Here is a 17,480-nt window from a genome sequence, read left to right as displayed (position 1 = left end):
ACTAGGTGGGAACTTTTCATTCTTTATCAAAAGAGCAGGGTTAGTACAAAAAAAGTTCAAGGTTAAGCTTGAATTTGCTCCTGAATTAACTTTAGTGAACCCTGATCCTGTTGACACTTACTAGGTAACTAAAGGACAGTCAGATTGGACTCTGCTATCTTAGTCCATTGGCCTCAGCAGCTCTTTCTGGACTTGTAGCTAAAGCTGCGAGTCCATTACTAGTGAGAATGTTTCTCTTTTTTTCTCTCTCTCTTTTTTTTTTTAATGTGAAAGCATAAAAGAAGAAGAATAATGTATGACATAGGATCTTATTGGTTCCTCTTAATTAAATTTTTTAAAATTAAAATTATATATTTTAATTAAAAAATTTTTAATTAAATTGAATGTAAAAAACTATATATATATAGTTTTTTTGTGGCATGGAGTTGTGCTCTGTTGCCCAGGCTGGAGTGCAGTGGCATGATCTTGGCTAACTGCAACCTCTGCCTCCCGGGTTCAAGCAATTCTCCTGCCTCAGCTCCTGAGTAGCTGGGGTTACAGGCATGCGCCACCATGCTCGGCTAATTTTTGTATTTTTAGTAGAGACGGGGTTTCTCCATGTTGGTCAGCCTGGTCTCAAACTCCCGACATGAGGTGATCCACCCTCCTTGGCCTCCCAAAGTGTTGGGATTACAGGCATGAGCCACTGCGCCCAGCCAAAATTTATTTTTTTAAGATATGGAGATCTTGCCATGTTGCCCAGGCTGGTCCCAAAGTCCTGAGCTCACGTAATCCCCTTGCGGTGGCCTCCCAAAGTAAAAGTACTTTTGAATTATGGATTTTGGCTTCCTGTGCTACCACATTTCACTATTTATTGATTGTTATGGTATTTATCTTTACAATTGAACAGGTCATATATTAACTAGCCTTTAATGCTTTCTTTAAAGGAAATGTAGATGTGCTCATATTTTTAACACATCTAGAGAGGAAGAGATTAAGCTCTTTTTATTTAATTTGTCTGAAAGAAGTTGAGATAGTGTAGATCTACAGGTTTTATATTTAGTAATTTTTAAGGAGTAAAAATGAAGTCTCCTAATTTTTCTAGACTCTAAGATTATTGTTGTTTTTAGAATTTTTCACCTTATACCACAATGGGATAATAAAGCTTAAAACATTAGCACGTCAGCTGGGCGCGGTGGCTCACGCCTGTAATCCCAGCACTTTGGGAGACTGAGGCAGGTGGTCAGGAGTTTGAGACCAGCCTGGCCAAGATGGTGAAACCCCGTCTCTACTGATAATACAAAAATTAGCAGGCATGGTGGCATGTGCCTGTAGTCCCAGCTACTCGGGAGGCTAAAGCAGAAGAATCACTTGAACCAGGGAGGCGGAGGTTGCAGTGAGCCGAGATCGTGCCACTGCACTCCAGCCTGGGCGACAGAGTGAGACTCCATCTCAAAAAAAAAAAAAAAAGACTTTAGCATGTCTGTAATTCGTAGATATAATCTCTACAAATGATAATTAAAGCAAAAATAGCTGGGCATGGTGGTACATGCCTGTGGTCTCAGCTACTGGGGGGCTGAAGCAGGAGGATTGCCTGAGCCTGGAAGATTGAGGCTGTACTGAGCCACTGTGATTGCACCACTCCACTCCAGCCTGGGTGGCAGAGTGAGACCCTGTGTCAAAACAAAAGAAAACAAACAAAAAAATATAATGTAAGAATCATGAAGTGACCTTAAAATCTTCATTTTATAATAATGTTATAACTTTTCTGAAGCTACTTAATTTATCACTATACAGAATAAACAGATACATAATAAATGATCAATAAGTTTTTGTTTCCCTATTAAAGCCAGAATAATGGTCATGAGATAATAGATAGCATTGGGTGCTTACTATAGGGCCAGGCACAGTGTGCCAGCCTTTTATGTGTGTTAGCTAATTTAATCCTCATATAAACTTTGAAATAGGTGCTATCAGTACTGTTTAGCACATGAGAATTAGAGAGAGCATTGTTTGAGTATGGTTGCAGGGCCAGTAAGTAGCAGTACTGGGATTTGTACTAACGTCTTTGGGATTTCAGAACTTGAATCAAGAACTTTATGTTCTTTTTCTCTATTTATTTGAAACTTGAATGTTTTCCGAACAGAGTTTCTTATGTTCTGTTTTCAGTCACCCTGAAAAAAAAGTTCAGAGTATATTTTAGGATATTTCTAAAACATACTAACAACTAGTGAGCCTAGATGGTTCATTAGATGAGTTTGGTTGCTTTCAGTTCTCTTGGTAAAATTTGAAAGGAAACTAAAATTTCCATTACCTCACCTCTTTGCATTTTGGGGGCCTGGTTAATTAGTATTTTATAAAGTACTTTAGAGGGTTTATTTATAAACTCGTTAAGGAACCTGACTCGAATGTCATTTTTAAAAAGTTTTTATTATTATTTTTTTTTGGGAGAGGGTTTCACCGTTGCCCAGGATGGAGTGCAGTGGTGCCATCACAGGTTACTGCCACCTTGACCTCCTGGACTCAAGTGATCCATCTCCTTTAGGCCCCTGAGTAGTAGCTAGGACTTTCAGTGCCACCATGCCCAGCTAATTTTTTTAAAATTAATTTTTTGTGGAGATGAGGTCTCACTGTGTCACCTAAGATGGTCTTGAACTCCTGGGCTCAAGTTATCCTCCCACTTTGGCCTCCCATTACAGGCATGAGCCACTGTGCTTGGCCTCACATATTTTGATTTTAGGATTGTTTTCCAATTGAGAAATGTCTAAATGATTCAAGTTTAATAAAAATCATATACTAATTTGTTGATTATTTTTCTGAGTGCTTTTCTTTCTGCCCCCTCCCTTTCTCCCCTCCTCCCCCTTCAGAGGAGTCTATACTTTGCATTGTTGATAGAAAAAAAAAAAAAAAAAGGCAAGGAAGTTTCTTTTTGTGGAGAGAGGAAATGGCTGTTGGTTCAAGACTTTATCCATATTAGGTATAAACTAAATATAGACGTGTAATCCAGGAGTGAAGTCACATCTATAAAGTTTCTTAAGCAAAGCTAATGAGATCAGCCAGTGCTTTCGGATCTGTTTTTTCCCTCCTTACTTTTGGCTCACTTACCAAACTGATTCGTCCTATAGTCTGCCTGCCTTTGCCTCTTTAAAAGAAGAATAAAAAAATTATAAGGAATCTTTCTGTAAAACAAGCACACAAATTTTTAAAAAGTGGCTTTGTATATGAAGCATAGCTACTTATGCCTCCCTTTGAGAGGAGGTTATAAATAAATTAGCTTCTTTAATTTCTTGACCTTGTCATTTTCCTCACACCAATTCTTCTTCTTTTTTTGTTTTTTGAGTTGGTTTTATCCTTGAGACTTTGTCACATATTTTTACTGTGAGGCTGGACTCATCTTTGTAAATTGTAAGAAACATCTGTTTTACTTAGTATTTTCTTGGTTTATTCCATTTTTAACCATTAAAGCAGATCTCAGTGTGGCTAAATGGTAATAGGATTTCTTCTGATTGGCTGGTTAGAGAGATTGTAGTAGAATGGAATGATGGAGTAAATTTGTTTCTGGTCACAGCACATGTCCTTCTCAAATAAGGACTTTGAAAAGTCCCTTAAAGCATTCTTACAATAATTGTTTCCAACTCCTGTGCTCCTCCTTAGAGCCCTTTGCAAGCATGCCTAAACACTCAAGCCCTTACGAACTGCTATGCTTCTGAAGAGAAGAACTGTATACACACATCTATGGTGTATCTTACTATAAATACTTTGGAATACAACTAATTCTGTAAAAAGTTTAGCTTAACATATTTCGGGATTTTAGGGGTCAGTTCATAAACCTAAATGTTCTCCAAGCCTAAGTTGAAATCTGTTCTGAATCCTTCTCTGACCTTGTCGTTCCGTTAGCAGAACTACTCTTGCCTACTGTTTGGGGCAGTTAGTGCATTTTCGTATTCTGCCACTCATCTGAATCACCTTTGATTACATTTTTGTTCCAGGTTAGAATGTAAATTCCAGGAGATCAGGGATAAGGGATTATTTTCTTTTTTCTTCTTTTTATATTTTAAATTAAAAAATTATGTTCTTCCAAAGACAAAGGGACTATTTTCTTCATCTTTTGTATCTACCCCCTACCACAAACCATTATGTATAGGAGATAATTCATTAATTCAGTAAGCATTTATTAGTGTTTTTGGGCAAATTGGTATGCATAGTATTGGAATATAAGCATGTAAGAGAGAATATATTAAGTATTTTCTGTTATTGTGTTCTATATTACCTCATAGTAAAATACCAGAGATAAAAATAGTATTCAGTTATTGAACTTGAGACATGTAATTTGGGTTTTGTAACTAGCTGCTCACTATATAGCTATTGGTCTAAACTTAACAGATTGGTTTAGAGAACTAGAATATTAAAATTATGTAACTGGAAGGCCAGGATCAAGTCCTATGTGTATCCTAATTGATCTGCTATCTCATCTGTAAAGTGGGTGTGTTTCTTGGAGGTGACGTTCAGTCTAGTTTGTATTATTTTATATACCAAGGTAGCCTCAGGCTTGGCTTAAGCTTAGGCTTACGCAGAAAGTTGAGACCCGAGATTCCAACATCAGATCCAGAGAATTAAATTCTCATAATTAGAAGCAATCTATTAGATAACAAATAAAAATAGGGCCAATACAAATTCTTCATGAGAATGGAGGCAGTTTGCCAAAGAAAGAAAACATATTTCAGGAGTGAATTCTTTGACCAGAAAGAATATGTTTTATTTCCCAAATTAACTCCTGAAAGAAAGTTTAAGGAAAGATTTTGTTTGTTGTGTCTAAAATAAAGCAGACACAGAACTGTTCTTCTTCTTGTTTTTTCTTAAAGCCAGTCAAATTTATAGAATTTTCCTTCTTTGTATTTGAGGAACCTGTGCATTGAAATCGGAAGTAAAATATTTAAGTAAGAAACATCCTGCTCTGTTATACTATTCAGATATTTGAAGTTTTAGGCCAGCCAAGAAGATAGACAAGAATTCTGAATGTTAACTTTCACAGCTGAAATACAGTGTTGAATATATAATTTTTTACAAAAACTGATTTCGTAATACATACATATGGAGAGACGGAGTCTTGCTCTTTCGCCCAGGCTATAGTGCAGTGGCACAGTCTCGGCTCACTGCAGCCTCCGCCTCCCGGATTCAAGTGATTCTCCTGCTTCAGCCTCCTGAGTAGCTGGGATTACAGGCCCACGCCAACGCATCTGGCTAATTTTTTGTATTATTAGTAGAGACAGAGTTTCACCATCTTGGCCAGGCTGGTTGCGAACCCCTGACCTCGTGATCCACCTGACCTTGGCCTCCCAAAGTGCTGGGATTATAGGTGTGAGCCACAGTGTCTGGCCGATTTTGTAATATATTTTAATGAACATTTAAAAATACATAGTCCAAAATTAAAACATCTGAGGAAGATTCATTAATTTACTCATGTTTATTGAGAGCTAATTTATAGTGTTAATGAAATATTCTATAGCATTTTCATGATTGCAGTTTTTCATTATTTATTGTCATCTTCATTAATCCGTTGTTCTTAGTCATTTAGAGGTCTGAAATTTGGCTATTAAGCAGTATTGTGATATATATCCTTACAGCCGATTTTCTGTGCATGTCAAGTAATTCTGTTTTAAAATAGTCCCCCATATATCTCATTTACTCTCTGAATTCTTTATTTTCCTTTTGTTTACTTAAACTGTAATTTTTTTTTTTCACACTTCACCTGGAATGTAATCTAGTAAAAAGAAAAACTTTCTGCAGAACTTAGGTTTTTTACAAAGGGAAAAATTGGATTTTTGACTCTACTACTGAACTCTTGGTGGAATGTGTAGTTAAAATTGGTCTGAGAACTTGATGAACAGAAATAGCTCTCACCCACTAAATTAAGCACAGATGGGGAAGAAGAGTATTAATTTCTTGAACATTTCATTGTTTTCTTGTACTGTTGGGATTCTTTCTGAATCTAGTCTATACTGCAGTATAATGTGTATTTTAAAATTGCCCTTAAGGAAAGTGGGTTGCTGCATTTTGACTTGCAGAAGAATTTCACCCATTCCCCAACACACTTGTCTTTAGTTGATAAACAAAGGAAGACCCTGGCAGTTAGTGAATTTATCTTCAGTTAGCAGATATTTTTTTAAAATGAGAGCTAGACAATGAAAAAATTTGAGATGCATCTTTTTTTTTTTTTTTTACCGGGCCTCACTTTGTCATCCAGGCTAGAGTGCTGTGGTGAGATCATAGCTCACTACATCCTTGACCTCCTGGGCTCAAGGGATCCTCCAGCCTAAGCCTTCTGAGTAGCTAGGACTGAAGGTGTATATTACCACATCTGGCTAATTTTTTTTGTTTTTCGTAGAAATGGGGTCTCACTATGTTGTCTAGGCTGGTCTCAAAACTCCCACCTTGGCTTCCCAAAGTGTTGGGGTTACAGGTGTGAGCCATTGCACCCAGCCAGAGATGGACTTTTTTTGATATAACCAAAGTGAGAATAACTAATTATAAAGGAGCATGTTTCTTTTTTATTTTTATTTTTTTAATTTTAATTTTAATTTTTTTTGTGGAAATGGAGTCTCGCTCTGTGGTCCAGGCTGGAGTGCAGTGGTGTGATCTCGGCTCACTGCAACCTCTGCCTCTCGGGTTCAAGCAATTCTCCTGCCTCAGCCTCCCAAGTAACTGGCACTACAGGCGCACACTGCCATACCTGGCTAATTTCTTTTGTATTTTTAGTAGAGACGGGATTTCACTGTGTTGCCCAGGCTGGTCTCAAACTCCTGAGCTCAGGCAATCCACCTGCCTCGGCCTCCCAAAGTGCTGGGATTACAGGCGTGAGCCACTGCGCCCAGCTAAGTAACTTCTTTTTTAAATAAAGTAATCATGGCTTAATATAATAAACACAAATTAGTGTTCCGTGTTTCTGAAATTAAGTCATTTAATGCCAAACTTTCACATTCTAAATAGTTTTATCTGAAAATGCCTTTACTTCTCTTCCATTCTTTAAAGATAGTTTTGCTGGAAATAGAATTTTGAGTTGATTTTTATTGTTGTTGTTATTCTTTCAGCATTTTTTTTTTTTTTTTTGGAGACAGAGTCTTGCTCTGTTGCCCAGGCTGGAGTGCAGTGGTGTGATCTCAGCTCACTGCAACCTCCGCCTCCTGGGTTCAAGCGATTCTCCTGCTTCAGCCTCCTGAGTAGCTGGGACTACAGGTGCACACTACCACGCCCGGCTAATTTTTTGTATTTTAGTAGAGACAGGGTTTCACCGTTGTTGCCCAGGCTAGTCTTGAACTCCTGAGCTCAGGCAATCTGCCCGCCTTGGCCTCCCAAAGTGCTAGGATTACAGGCGAGAGCTACCTTGCCCGGCCATTCTTTCAGCATTTAAAAAAGTGTTCTTGACTGGGCATAGTGGCTCATGCCTGTAATCTCAGCACTTTGGGAGGCTGAAGTGGGAGATCACTTGAGCCCAGGAGTTGGAGACCCTCTTGGGCAACCTAGTGAGACCTATCTCTACAAAAAATAGAAAAAATAGCTGGACATAGTGGCAAGTGCCTGTCGTCCCAGCTACTTGGGAGGCTGAGGTGGGAGGATGGATTGATCCCTGGAGATCGAGGCTGCAGTGAGAGCTACGCTCCAGCTTGGGCGACAGAAGGAGACCCTGTGTGAAAAACAAAACAAAAAAACGGCCCGAGGGCGGTAGCTCATGCCTATAATCACAGCACTTTGAGAGGCCAAGGTGGGTGGATCACCTGAGGTCAGGAATTCAAGACCAGCCTGGCCAACATAGTGAAACCCTGACTCTATTAAAAATACAAAAATTAACTGGGCATAGTGGCGCCTGCCTGTAACCCCAGCTACTGGGGCCGCTGAGGCGGAAGAATCTCTTGAACCCGGGAGGCAGAGGTTGCAGTGAGCCGAGATCATGCCACTGTACTCCAGCCTGGGTGGAGCAGGACTCCATCTCAAAAAAAAAAAAAAAAAAAAAAAAGTCGTTCCATGTTTTCTGGTCTCCATTACTCCAAATGAGTAGTCAACAGTCATTCAAATTATTATTCCCTTGTATGCCGTGTGTTGTTTTTTTCTAGCTACTGTGAAGATTTTCTTTCTTTTTTTTGCTTTTTGTTATTTCAATTATGATATACTTAGGTGTGGCGTTATTTATATTGAATCTCCTTGATGTTCGTGAAACTTGAATCTGTAAATTCGTCTTTATGTGGGAAAATTTTGGCCGTTATTTCTTGAAATATTTGTTTTCTTCGTTATCGCCTTCTGGAACTCTAAAATATAAACGTTTTAATATTGTCCCGTAGGTCTTTGAGGCTTTTTTTTCCTGTTCTTCAAATTGAATAATTTCTTGGTTCTGTCTTCATGTTCACAGACCCTTTTCTTTCCCCTCCCTCCCTGCCTCCATCCCTCCCTCCCTCTCTCTCTCTTTCTTCGTTTCTTTCTTTTCTTTATTCTACTGTTAAGCCAATCTAGTAATTTGAAAAAATAATTCAGATATTGTAGTTTTTAGTTCTAGAATTTACGTTTTTGTGTGTGATTTCTTTCCTTACTGAGATTTCCTATCTTCCTTTATTATGAGCATATTTTTCTTTTGGTCTTTGAACATAGTTACCATAACTGCTTTAAAATCCTTGACTGCAAACTGTAGAATCTGGGTCATCTTAGGGTAGTCTTCTTGTTTCCTTTTTTTTTTTTTCTTGAGAATGGGTCAGGTTTTTCCGTTTCTTCTTATGGGGAGTAATTTTGGATTGTATTTTGAATATTACAAATGATAAATGATAATTTATATATATAAATTTTGTTATGCCACTCTTCAGAGCATTGATTTTCTTTTCTAAAGCAGCCGATTGATTAACTTAGCTGAATTCAAGCTGCAAAACTGTCCCCCCATAGTAGGTGGCAGTTTATATTTCAGTTCAGTTCTCTTAGCTGGCCTACGTGGACCCTACTCTGTGCGTGTGTGTGTTTCACGGATCAGCTAGAGATTTAGACAGATTTATGCAGATTTTAGGGCCCCCCCTTGCTGGTTCTCCATCTCTGTCTCTCCTTTTTTATTTTCTTTCCAGTGGTGATGGTTGCTCTAGACTGTTTTTTGGTTTTTAAAGTCAGCAGGACTGTGAATTTTCCATTGGGGTTTTAGCTGCCCTGCATGGTGCAAGGCTAAAAGATACAAACTGGGGAAACTTGTCCAGTGCGGTTCCCTTCCTCCAGCTGCCAACTGCCTTCCAATATTTGCCTGCTTCTGTCACTGTCCAGTGCCTTCAGGTGGTTGTTTTTGTCTGGAAGTTATAGCTGTTATGACAGGCAGAGTTGATTCTATAGGAGGAACTGCCTGGTTTTACTAGAAGCCTCAAATTTATTTTTTTTAAAAACAGAATCCAATAGAATAGTTTTAGATTTATAGAAAAATTGCAAAAATAATACTGAGTTCTGAAATGTATTTTAAATGAAAATATTTCTAAAATATATTAATGCTTCCTTCACTTTTGAAAATGCTGGGTTTGGCCAGACGAGGTGGCTCACGCCTGTAATCCCAGCACTTTGGGAGGCTGAGGCAGGCGGATCACGAGGTCAGGAGATCGAGACCATCCTGGCTAACACGGTGAAACCTTGTCCCTACTAAAAATACAAAAAAATTAGCCAGGCGTGGTGGTGGGCGCCTGTAGTCCCAGCTCCTCAGGAGGCTGAGGCAGGAGAATCACTTGAACCCAGGAGGCGGAGGTTGCAGTGAGCCAAGATCATGCCATTGCACTCCAGCCTGACGGACAAGAGCAAAACTCCGTATTAAAAAACCCCGAAAATGCTGGGTTTAACTGCCAATTAATGTCAACATTCTGAATATAAGTTCAGTAATGCTGCAATGGCCTCGGGAGCCATTGAGGCATGTAAGACTATTTTTGCTTTTCTGCTAAATGGCCTCAGCTATTGTGCTTTTCGAACCTAAATCTCCTTTGTGTATGTGCATGTGTGGATGGGTGCGTATGTGCACGTGTGTGTGTATTTTGTATTTCTTCCTTTGCCACCTTAGCTCTGTTGATATAGCCCATTTCCTTTAATTTTCTTTTTCTTTTCTTTTTTTTTTTTTTGAGACGGAGTCTCACTGTGTCGCCCAGGCTGGAGTGCAGTGGTGCGATCTCTGCGCGCTGCAAGCCCCGTCCCCTGGGTTCATGCCATTCTCCTGCCTCAGCCTCCTGAGTAGTAGCTGAGGCCCAGCCCATTAATTTTCTATTGTAATTTGTTGTGGCTCAGTACACCAGATAAACCATTAAAATTTGTTTGAAATAAGAATAAATAGTTTCAGGCCAGGCATGGTGGCTCACGCCTGTAATCCTAGCACTTTGGGAGGCCAAGGCGGGCAGATCACGAGGTCAGCAGTTCAAGACCAGCCTGACCAACATGGTGAAACCCAGTTTCTACTAAAAATACAGAAATTAGTCGGGCGTGGTGGCATGTGCCTGTAATCCCAGCTACTCAGGAGGCTGAGGCAGGAGAATCGCTTGAACCTGGGAGGCAGATGTTGCAGTGAGGTGAGATCACGCCACTGCACTCCAGCCTGGGTGACAGAGTGAAAAAAGAAAAAAAATAAATAAATAGTTTGTGAGAGCTTGAATGTTGAGTTAATGAGTCAGGTACATCATCCTTAGAACCTGGTCTTGATGACGTTGGTGCCCACAGAGGCCTTTTCTTTAGACGGGTGCTGTCAATACAATAGTCATTACCTATACGTGGTTATTGAGTGTTTGAAGTATGTCTAGTTTGAGTTGAGATGTACTATAATTATGAAATATGCACTAGATTTTAAAGATGTAGTACAAAGAAAATGTAATAACTTTTTATATTGATTATGTGTTGAAATGAATTTAGATATATTGGGTTAAATAAAAATATTTAATCACACTTGTTTCTTTTACTTTAAAAAAAATGTGGAATGCTTCACAAATTTGTGCATCATTCTTGTACAGGGGCCATGCTGATCTATTTTGAATTGACCCAATTTTAGTATTTATGCTGTCAAAGCAAGTACTCTTTTTACGTCTTTAATATGGCTGCTAGAAAATTTAAAACATTTGTGGCCTACATTCTGTGGGTCGTAGCTCAGGTCATTTATCTTACTTGATAGTAATGTCTATGAGTGAGATGGTGGTTGTTCTCTAAGAATCTTGAGATCAAGCAGGTGAGATTCTAGCATCTCCTTCTTTGCTTTGGTGCAAGAAACTATCATAGTGGTTGTAGATAGTATGGACCTTGGAGTTTAAACCTCAGTTTTGACACTCCTCAGTTGTATGACCTATGACAAATTACTGAGCTTCTCTGAACCTCAGTTTCCTCATCTGAAACTCATATGAAACATGAGGAAAACAACCCTTAATTTCATATGGTTATTGTGAAATACATAAAACTAGTTTTATATAGTGCATGTCAACTGCAAAATACACTACTCAATAAATAGTAGCTTTTAACTTGTTTCCAGAACGTTTTGGTGACATTTTGATTTATTGTAGTTGATACTTATAGGGAATACAATCAAGGTAGATCCAGACTAGGAAAAAAGGACTGTAGCTTTGATCATTTTTCTTTCTTTCTTTCTTTCATTTGTTGTCATTCAGGTTTTTTCCCCCACTAGAGAATATGTCTTTGATGAAGAATTTGTAAGAAAAAGGATGACCTCTCTGTAAAAAGAAGAGATGTTGCCTCCAGACAGTCAATATTTTAAATTATATGGTTTATTAGTTATTCTGAAGAGATAATAGACTTTGTTCCTCCTTTTAGGCTTTTGATGAGTGAATGTGAACAAGCAGAACTTGTTTTCGTCATGGATCTATTGTGCCTAGATGGAAAGTCTGGTCATTGTACATCTGACAGTTTGTTTTAAAAAGTGGTTCTGGCTGAGATATTTCAGATTTGATTTTCCTACAGATTAAAGCCTTTGTTTCCATCTTCAGCATATACTTCAAGCAAGTAACAAAAGTACTCAAAAGGAACTCAAGTGACATTAATTCCCTTTGTTATTTCATCTAGTAGTTTTTGAATGACTACTTTGCATTTAGCATTTATTCAAAAGAAGTTCTATTATATTTAAGCAGTTTAACATTTTGGCACTGATTAGAGACAGTAATAAGATTATCATGTAAAAACATTAAAAAATAATTTTCTTAAATCTACAAAGAATAGAAAAGAAAAACATGCTTGTTATAAAAAGACAAATAGGACACAAATATATAAAATTAATACCCCCAGGCTGGGCATGGTAGCTCATGCCTGTACTCCCAGCACTTTGGGAGGGCAAAGTGGGCAGATCGCTTGAGCCCAGGGGTTCGAGACCAGCCTGGGCAACATGGTGAAACTCTGTTTCTACAAAAAAATACAAAAATTAGCGAGGCATGGTGGTATGTGCCTGTAGTCCCAGCTACTTGGGAGGCTGAGGTGGGAGAATTGCTTGAACCCAGGAGGTCAAGGCTGCAGTGAGCTGTGATTGTGCCACTGTAGTCCAGCCTGGGCGGCTGAGCAAGAGTTTGTCTCAAAAAATAAAAATAATCTCCTGTCCCTACCTCTCCCCAGATCTGTCCTGAGGTAAACAATGTTAATTTTGATTTATAGCCCTCCATACCCGGGAAGTATTTTCAAGATGTAAATGCCAGGGTTATAGATCTGTGGTATCTCTTAAAGGGATTTATTTCCCTTTCCATCCTCCAGCAAAGTATAGGCCTACCCTTACTCCCATCTTGAGGTTTCCTTGACCCAGTTGCTCAAAGCAGATAGGTAGGAGTTACTTGATTTCTTTCTTTCTCCCGCTTTCCACATCCAAACCATCCACACGTCTTTAGGATTATGCTATCCCAATTCAATTTAATCCATACTTTTCCTTTCACGTCCATTGCTTTTACCTAATCCAGAGCACATTTCACCACAACTACCACAAGAGGCCACCCAGCTTCAATTCTTTATCAGTTTGATGCCTCTGACCTGTTTTCCATATGGCAGAGTGTTATTTATTGTCTTAAATGGAAATCAGATTTTGCCCTTATATACCCTCACCCATCAAAACCCTTCAGTGGTATCCTGTTACCCTGTTCTGGCGTTCCTTAACCCCTTTCCCCTCCCACCAGTGGAAGCTCCATGAAGTCAGGAATATGTTCTCTGGCACATACTGTTTTACTGAGCACTTAACCACATGCTGGGCAATATTTTAAGAGCTTTTCATCTATTAACTCATTTATATTCATGATAACTCTGTGAAGCAGGTATTCTTCCAATCATTATACGTATAAAGCAACTGAGGCCCAGAGAGGTTTAAGTAACTTACGCAATATCACACTCATGCTTAAGTAGAAGAATCAATATATCAAACCAGGCACTCTGCCTTCAGTCCTTGCTGTTAAACGTTGTATTAAATGCTTTTTTTCTACATAGTAGGTACTTGGTAAACATTTGTTAAGTTCATGAATAAATTGTTCCCTCTTTTCATAAAATTCAAACACTTTAATTTGGTCTAGAAAATCTTTCATGATCTGGCCCCTGCCAACACCACTTTCTCATATACTTACGGCAGTCTTGTCACACTGGCTCTTTGCATGGCTGTTTCCTTCTCATTCTTTATGTCTAAGAGGTCTTCCATGGTCATCTTATCTAAAGTAGGTGCTCTTGTCCTCTCTCTGAGTACTTTGTTTCCCTTTAGGCAAATCATGATTAATTGTTAAATACATGGTATAGGCTTGCTATTCCCTGGGAATTTGTAAGAGATGCAGAATCTTGGTTGTCACCCCAGATTTACTGAATCAGAATCTGCATTTTTGCAAGATCTCCTAATAAGTTGTGTTGACATCAGAGTTTGAGAAGCTGGGATAGAAATTGAAAGGGCAGCTGGGCGCAGTGACTCATGCCTGTAATCCCAGCGCTTTGGGAGGCAGAGGCGGGTGGATCACCTGAGGTCAAGAGTTTGAGAACAACCTGACCAACATGGAGAAGCCCCGTCTCTACTAAAAATACAAAATTAGCTGGGCATGGTGGCGCATGCCTGTAATCCCAGCTACTCGGGAGGCTAAGGCAGGAGAATCACTTGAGCCTGGGAGGCGGAGGTTGTAGTGAGCTGAGATCGCACCATTGCACTCCAGCCTGGGCAACAAGAGTGAAACTCCATCTCAAAAAAAAAAAAAAAAAAAAAAAAAAAAGAAATGGAAAGGACAGGTAACTGAATTCTTTTTTTTTTTTTTTGAGACAGAGTCTCACCTGTCACCCAGGCTGGAGTCCAGTGGCACAGTCTCGGCTCACTGCAACCGCCGTCTCCCTGGTTCAAGCGATTATCCTGACTCAGCCTCCCGAGTAGCTGGGACTACAGGCCCATGCCACTATGCCCGGCAAATTTTTGTATTTTTTTTTTTAGTAGAGACTGGGTTTCACCATATTGGCCAGGCTGATCTTGAACTCTTGACCTCGTGATCCGCCCTCCTCGGCCTCCCACAATGCTGGGATTACAGGCGTGAGCCACCGCGCCCGGCAAGGTAACTGAATTCTTGTAGTGAGACTTGAGCTTGACCTGAAGCACGATGTGGCAGTGAGCATTTCAGTAGAGGTTAATGTGATTGTAGTCACATATAAGGGTCCAGATTTATGTGGCCTTATTGTACAGGATGAACGGGACTGGGGGTGGAGCAGTGCTGTGGGTCCTCAAGGACATCAGTAAGGAAGTCATTCTAGGAAAGGAGGATGGAGAACTTTGTAAGACCTATTTTTTCTTTTTAAAGATGGAGTCTCATACTGTTCCACAGGCTGAAGTGCAGTGGCGTGATCTCAGCTCACTGCAACCTCCACCTCCCCACTTCAAGGGATTCTCCTGCCTCAGCCTCCCAAGTAGCTGGGATTACAGGCACCCGCCACCATGCCCAGCTAATTTTTTGTATTTTTAGTAGAGACAGGGTTTTACTATGTTGACCAGGCTGGTCCCAAACTCCTGATCTCATGTTCCGCCCGCCTCGGCCTCCCAAAGTACTGGGATTACAGGCGTGAGCCACTGCGCTGGGACTTGTAAGACCTAGTTTTTAAAGACTATTGTACACTCTATGGTTTTTATTTTTAATGAAAGTATTATATTAGGTAATTGATCATAACTTGGTCATTTACCAAAAGAAACAGCAACAGATAACCTTTGAAAACTACTGGAAGGTGAATCATCTCTCCCATTCAACATTTGAATGACTTCAATTCACAGTGACTTAGGCTGAAGCAAGAGAACATCAAATGTACTGTTATAAGCTGAACTACTAACTCAGAGGGGGAGCCACTGGCAAGCCCATAAAACTGAAACTCACAAAACCATAATTTATCAGGAGAAGTTTATGTCACTTTTGAGAAAATGTTAAACTGGTGGTTTTTTAATGGTGGTGAGGTTGTGGGGTATATTTTGAGTTTCACTGTATTCTAAATTGAAATTTTGTACTTTTAGGGTATTCCGAAATTCTTAAATGATTCAGATTAGACTTGGAACGCTATCGGTAATGCAAAGGCAGAAACCATTTCTTCTCTTATTCATCACCAGATCTCTGGCGTTTAGTGTAGGTCCTCACATGGATGGGGAATGAATAAAAAAAAAGCTTTTAACTTTAAAAGATTGATATCTATCTGCCCTTGAAGATAATATATAAATGACACACAATAAAATGAGCTATAATATAGTTAGAAACTATTAGGACTGAAGTGGAAACTAGATTAATAATTTTAAAAACACTTTATTTGGAAATAATTTCATACTTACAAGTTACACGCGTAAGAGGCCGGACACAGTGGCTCTGTAATCCCACTGCTTTCGGAGGCTGAGGCAGGAGGATTACTTGAGGCCAGGAGTTCAAGACTAACCTGAACAACAGAGCAAAACTCTGTCTCTACAAGAAAATTAAAAAATTACCCAGGCATAGTGGTGTTTTTCTGTATTCCTAGCTACTGTGGAGGCTGTGGTGGGAGGATCACTACAGCCTGGAGAGTTCAAGGCTGCAGTGAGCTCTGATGGCACCACTACATTCCAGTCTGGGCAACAGAGCAAGACCCTGTCTCAAAAAAAACCCAACAAAACAAAAACAAAAACAAAACAGTTGAAAGGATACTCTTTACCCAGGTTTACCTATTGTTAACATTTTACTCTATTTGCTTTATTATTTGCTCTTTCTCTCATAAGTTGCATACATTGTGGCATTTTATCCCCAAATACTTCAGTGTGGATTCCCTAAGAGTAGGGATATGTCTTGTGTATGTAATGTTGTTTACATTACAGTTAAAACTTCAATAAATTAATCTCTCTCCCCACCTGCCTTTTCCAGAAAACTAAGAGCCACAGAGGTTAAGTGACTTGCCCTGTGGTTAGATAGGTTCTAAATGGAAAATCCAGCCTACTCTGCTAGTCAGGTATTAGCCCTGGTCCCTAACATCACAACAGAATCTTTTTTTTTTATTTTTTATTTTTCCCCTGACATGCCAAATTATTTAGTAGTATAATACAGTAATAAAAATTCGTTGGTGGCTCAAGCCTATAATCCCAGCACTTTGGGAGGCCGAGATGGGCGGATCACGAGGTCAGGAGATCGAGACCATTCTGGCTAACACGGTGAAACCCTGTCTCCACTAAAAAAGTACAAAAAACTAGCCGGGCGGGGTGGCGGGCACCTGTAGTCCCAGCTACTCTGGAGGCTGAGGCAGGAGAATGGTGTAAACCTGGGAGGCGGAGCTTGCAGTGAGCTGAGATCTGGCCACTGCACTCCAGCCTGGGCGACAGAGCGAGACTCCGTCTCAAAAAAAAAAAAAAAAAAAAAAAATTTGTGGCCGGTTACGGTAGCTCACGCCTGTAATCCTAGCACTTTGGGAGGCCGTGGGGGGCGGATCGCCTGAGGTCAGGAGTTCGAGACCAGCCTGGGCAACATAGCAAAACCTCGTCCCTACTAAAAATAAAAAAAATTAGCCTGGTGTGGTGGCGCCTGCCTGTAGTCCCAGCTACTCGGGAGGCTGAGGCAGGAGAATCACTTGAACCCAGTGGGCGGAGGTTGCAGTGAGCTGAGATTGCGCCACTGCACTCTAACCTGGGTGACAGAGCAAGACTCTGTTTCAAAAAAAAAACATTTGTAATTATTTTCTGAACCATATATAACCATCCGATAGCACTTCATCTATAAAGGACTTTGGATCACCAAAATTGTCCTTGACATTCTATTTGGCTTAGTTTGAGTTTGTCCAAGTTTAAGATATGATAGTGTGGAGGAAATAGACTGTTATTTACCAAATTTGACTCTATCAAACAGTGACCAGTTACTGGCCTACAGAGAGCTGAGTCCAAAAGGCATCACGAGGAATTCAAAGTTTAAGTTTAACCATGGGGCAAACTTCTTCATTCCAGTTTTGATTTTTTTTTTTTTTTTTCTGAGATGGAGTCTTGCTCTGTCACCCAGGCTGGAATACAGTGGTATGATCTTGGCTCACCGTAGCCTCTTCCT

At 39.8% G+C, this 17,480-nt stretch overlaps 1 protein-coding gene and 1 non-coding gene across 3 annotated transcripts in view; one reads left to right on the top strand and one right to left on the bottom strand.

Annotated features, from left to right (window-relative positions):
* The window catches only part of CLIC4 (chloride intracellular channel 4), a 98,145-nt gene that overhangs the window by 23,395 nt on the left and 57,270 nt on the right, over positions 1-17,480 (top strand). The window lies entirely within an intron of this gene.
* LOC123570940 (U6 spliceosomal RNA) lies at positions 10,926-11,028 on the bottom strand. Its single transcript, XR_006695168.1, has one exon. It is a non-coding gene; the product is annotated as a U6 spliceosomal RNA (small nuclear RNA).

Source organism: Macaca fascicularis, chromosome 1 (genome assembly GCF_037993035.2).
Source record: "Macaca fascicularis isolate 582-1 chromosome 1, T2T-MFA8v1.1".
NCBI classification, from domain to species: domain Eukaryota; kingdom Metazoa; phylum Chordata; class Mammalia; order Primates; family Cercopithecidae; genus Macaca; species Macaca fascicularis.
Note: the sequence above shows the minus strand (reverse complement) of the source record. Positions and strands in the feature narration are given on the sequence as shown.